At 34.6% G+C, this 5,217-nt stretch overlaps 1 non-coding gene across 1 annotated transcript; it reads right to left on the bottom strand.

Moving 5' to 3' along the window:
• Window positions 1-4,791: 4,791 nt before the first annotated feature.
• Window positions 4,792-4,899, bottom strand: LOC112753144 (small nucleolar RNA R71). The gene has a single exon (XR_003177541.1). It is a non-coding gene; the product is annotated as a small nucleolar RNA R71 (small nucleolar RNA).
• Between the last annotated feature and the right edge of the window lie 318 nt (window positions 4,900-5,217).

Consider the following 5,217-nt stretch of genomic DNA (forward strand, 5'->3'; position numbering starts at 1 on the left):
AGGTCTAGGCGTGGCCGAATGGCCAGCCTCCCAAAGAGGGTTCAATCATAAAAACATGATTCAAAGATGAAAATACAATAGTAAAAGGTCCTATTTATAGAGAACTAGTAGCCTAGGGTTTACAAAAATAAGTAATTAATGCAGAAATCTTCTTTCGGGCCCACTTGGTGTGTGCTTGGACTGAGCATTGATGTTTCTATGTGTAGAGACTTTTCTTGGAGTTAAACGCTAGCTTTTGTGCCAGTTTGGGCGTTTAACTCCAGCTTTTGTGCCAGTTCTGGCGTTTTGACGCCAGAATTCTTAAGCTGACTTAGAACGCCTGTTTGGGCCATCAAATCTCGGGTAAAGTATGGACTATTATATATTGCTGGAAAGCCCCGGATGTCTACTTTCCAACGCAATTAAGAGTGCGCCAATTGGGCTTCTGTAGCTCGAGAAAATCCACTTCGAGTGCAGGGAGGTCAGAATCCAACAGCATCTGCAGTCCTTTTTCAGCCTCTGAATCAGATTTTTGTTCAGGTCCCTCAATTTCAGGCAAAAAATACCTGAAATCACAGAAAAACACACAAACTCATAGTAAGTCCAGAAATGTGATTTTTATTTAAAAACTAATAAAAACATAATAAAAACTAACTAAAATATACTAAAAACATACTAAAAACAATGCCAAAAAGCGTATAAATTATCCACTCATCACAACACCAAACTTAAATTGTTGCTTGTCCCCAAGCAACTAAATATCAAATAGGATAAAAAGAAGAGAATATACAATGAATTCCAAAAATATCTATGAAGATCAGTCTTAATTAGATGAGCGGGGCTTTTAGCTTTTTGCTTCTGAACAGTTTTGGCATCTCAATTTATCCCTTGAAGTTCAGAATGATTGGCCTCTATAGGAACTCAGAATTCAGAGAGTGTTATTGATTCTCCTAGTTAAGTATGTTGATTCTTGAACACAGCTACTTTATGAGTCTTGGTCGTGACCCAAAGCATTTTATTTTCCAGTATTACCACCGGATACATAAATGCCACAGACACATAATTGGGTGAACCTTTTCAGATTGTGACTCAGCTTTGCTAGAGTCCCCAATTAGAGGTGTCCAGAGCTCTTGATGAGCGGATAATTTATACGCTTTTTGGCATTGTTTTTAGTATGTTTTTAGTATATTTTAGTTAGTTTTTATTATGTTTTTATTAGTTTTTAAATAAAAATCACTCTTCTGGACTTTACTATGAGTTTGTGTGTTTTTCTGTGATTTCAGGTATTTTCTGGCTGAAAATGAGGGACCTGAGCAAAAATCTGATTCAGAGGCTAAAAAAGGACTGCAGATGCTGTTGGATTCTGACCTCCCTGCATTCAAAGTGGATTTTCTGGAGCTACAGAAACCCAATTGGCGCGTTCTCAATTGCGTTAGAAAGTAGACATCCTGGGCTTTCCAGCAATATATAATAATTTATACTTTCTCCGAGATTTGATGGCCCAAATAGGCGTTCCAAGTCAGCTCAAGAATTCTGGCGTTTAATGCTAGAACTGGCACAAAAGCTGGAGTTAAACGCCCAAACTGGCACAAAAGCTGGCGTTTAACTCCAAGAAAAGTCTCTACACATGGGAGCTTCAATGCTCAGCCCAAGAACACACCAAGTGGGCCCAGAAGAAGATTTCTGCATTAATTACCTATTTTTGTAACCCTAGGCTACTAGTTTTCTATAAATAGGATATTTTGCTATTGTATTTTCATACTTTTCATACACTTGATCACGTTTTGGGAGGCTGGCCTCACGGCCATGCCTGAACCTTGTTCTTATGTATTTTCAAGGGTGGAGTTTCTACACACCATAGATTAAGGTGTGGAGTTTCTATTCAATTCACGCCTACTTCTTCTCTAAGATATTCATTCGTTCTTCAACTTGATGAATGTGATGATCCGTGACAGTCATCATCATTCTCAACTATGAACATGTGCCTGAAAACCACCTCTGTTCTACTAGCAATGGCTTGAATGCGTATCTCTTGGGTTTCTAATCCAAGATTGGAACCTTCGTGGTATAGGCTAGAACTATTGGCGGTCATTCTTGAGATCTGGAAAGTCTAAACCATGTCTGTGGTATTCCGGGTAGGATCTGGGAAGGGATGACTGTGACAAGCTTCAAACTCACGATTGTTGGGCGTGTGACAGACGCAAAAGGATCAATGGATCCTATTCCAACATGATCGAGAACCGACAAATGATTAGCCGTGCGGTGACAGCGCATTTGGAACATTTTCACTGAGAGGACGGGAAGTAGCCATTGACAATGGTGATGCCCAACATAAAGTTTGCCATGGAAAGAAGTATGAATGATTGGATGAAGGCAATAGGAAAGCAGAGGTTCAGAAGGAACAAAGCATCTCCATACGCTTATCTGAAATTCCTACCAATGAATTACATAAGTATCTCTATCTTATTTTGTGTTTTATTCATATTTTAATTATCAATTCTTCATAACCATTTGAATCCGCCTGACTGAGATTTACAAGGTGACCATAGCTTGCTTCAAGCCGACAGTCTCCGTGGGATCGACCCTTACTCACGTAAGGTTTATTACTTGGACAACCCAGTGCACTTGCTGGTTAGTTGTGCGGAGTTGTGACAAAAAGTTGAGATTACAATTGTGCGTACCAAGTTGTTGGCGCCATTGATGATCACAATTTCGTGCACCAAGTGTTTGGCGCCGTTGCCGGGGATTGTTCGAGTTTGGGCAACTGACGGTTCATCTTGTTGCTCAGATTAGGTAATTTTTTTTAAGCTTTTTATTTCGTATTTTCGAAAAAAAAATTTTCTTCTTTTTCGTTTTTCCCAAAATAATTTTTGAAAAAACCAAAAAAATTAACAAAATCATAAAGACCAAAAATTTTTATGTTTCTTGTTTGAGTCTAGTGTCAATTTTTAAGTTTGGTGTCAATTTCATTCTTTTATTTTTCTTAAAAATTTTCGAAAAATTCATGCATGGTGTTCTTCATGATCTTCAAGTTGTTCTTGATGATTTTTCTTATTTGATTTTTGCATTTTTATGTTTTGTGTCTTTTCTTGTTTTTCATATGCATTTTAGAATCATTAGTGTCTAAATATTGAAAAATTCTAAGTTTGGTGTCTTGCATGTTTTTCTTTTCTTAAAAAATTTTCAAAAATAAGTTCTTGATGTTCATCTTGATCTTCAAAGTGTTCTTGGTGTTCATCTTAACATTCAAAGTGTTCTTGCATGCATTTTTTGTTTTGATTCATAATTTTTATGTCTTGTGTCATTTTTGTGTTTTTCTCTCTCATCATTAAAAATTCAAAAATAAAAAATATCTTTCCCTTATTTCACTCATAAATTACGAATATTTGAGTTGACTTCTTCAAAAATTTTTCAAAATTTAGTTGTTTCTTATGAGTCAAGTCAAATTTTCAATTTAAAAATCCTATCTTTTGAAATCTTTTTCAAAATCAAATCTTTTTCAATTTCCTTTTTTCAAATTCTTGCTTAAAATTTTTCAAAATCTTTTTCATTTTTCCTTTAATACTTTTCGAAAATTTTAAAAATTGATTTTCAAAATCTTTTCCTTATTTTGCTTCATAATTTTCGAAATTACTACTAGCATTTAATGTTTTGATAAAAAAAATTTTTCAAGTTGTTACTTGCCTATTAAGAAAGGTTCAATTTTTAAATTTTAAAATCATATCCTTTAGTTTCTTATTAGTCAAGTAATCAACTTTAATTTTCAAAATCAGATCTTTTTAATTTCTTCTTCAATCATATCTTTTGAATCATATCTTTTTTCAAATAAATTCCAATCATATCTTCTCAATCATATCTTTTTCAAAATAATTTTCACTTATATCTTTTTGATTGCTAATTTCAAAATCTTTTTCAAAAATCAAATCTTTTTAATTTCCTTTTCAAATCTTTTTCAAAATAATTTCAATCATGTCAATCAAATCTTTTTCAAAACCACCTAACTAATTTTCTCTCTCTAATTTTCGAAAATTCCTTCCCCCTTTTTCAAAATTCTTTTTAATTAACTAATTGTTTTAAATTTTAATTTAATTTTATTTTTCTTTTTAATTTTTGAATTCTAATTAATATTTAAAATAAAAACAAAAATATTTTTATTTTATTTTAATTAATTTTCGAATTTTTTCTCTTCTCCTTCTTCTATTCTTCTCTTCTTCTACTCACATGAAGGAATCTCTATACTGTGACATAGAGCAGTCCATACTTTCTTGTTCTATTCTCTTTCATATGAGTAGGAACAAGGACAAAGGCATTCTTGTTGAAGTTGATCCTTAAGGACTCTTAAGAGAAAACTAAGAGAAGCTAAAGCACAATACTCTAAAGAGGACCTAACTGAAATTTTCAAAACAGAGAAAACAACTATGGCCGAACCCAACAACAATAATGCAAGGAAGATGCTTGGTGATTTCACTACACCAACATCCAATTTCTATGGAAGAAGCATCTCAATTCTTGCCATTGGAGCAAACAACTTTGAGCTTAAGCCTCAATTAGTTTCTCTAATGCAACAAAATTGCAAGTTTCATGGATTCCATTGGAAGATCCCCATCTGTTCTTATCTGAATTATTGCAAATCTGTGACACTATCAAGACCAATGAAGTTGATCCCGAGGTCTACAGGCTTATGCTTTTCCCTTTTTCTATGAGAGACAGAGCTAGAACATGGTTGGATTCACAACCTAAGGAAAGCCTGAACTCTTGGGAAAAGCTGGTCAGTGCTTTCTGGCCAAATTCTTTCCACCTCAAAAGATGAGCAAGCTTAGAGTGGAAATCCAAACCTTCATACAGAAGGAAGGTGAGTCCCTCTATGAAGCTTGGAAAAGATATAAGCAATTGATCAAAAGGTGTCCTACTGACATGCTTCCAGAATGGAGCATCATATGTATATTCTATGATGGTCTGTCTGAGTTGTCAAAAATGTCATTGGACCATTCTGCAGGAGGATCTCTTCATCTGAAAACCCCTACAGAAGCTTAAGAACTCATTGAAATGGTTGCAAATAACCAGTACACCTTTGAGAGGAATCCTGTGAACAATGGGATGCCTCAGAAGAAGGGAGTTCTTGAAATTGATACTCTGAATGCCATATTGGCTCAGAACAAAATATTGACTCAGCAAGTCAATATGATTTCTCAGAGTCTGAATGGATTGCAAGCTGCATCCAACAGTACTAAAGAAGCA

The sequence above is a fragment of the Arachis hypogaea genome, chromosome 15, assembly GCF_003086295.3.
Source record: "Arachis hypogaea cultivar Tifrunner chromosome 15, arahy.Tifrunner.gnm2.J5K5, whole genome shotgun sequence".
Classification (NCBI taxonomy): Eukaryota; Viridiplantae; Streptophyta; class Magnoliopsida; order Fabales; family Fabaceae; genus Arachis; species Arachis hypogaea.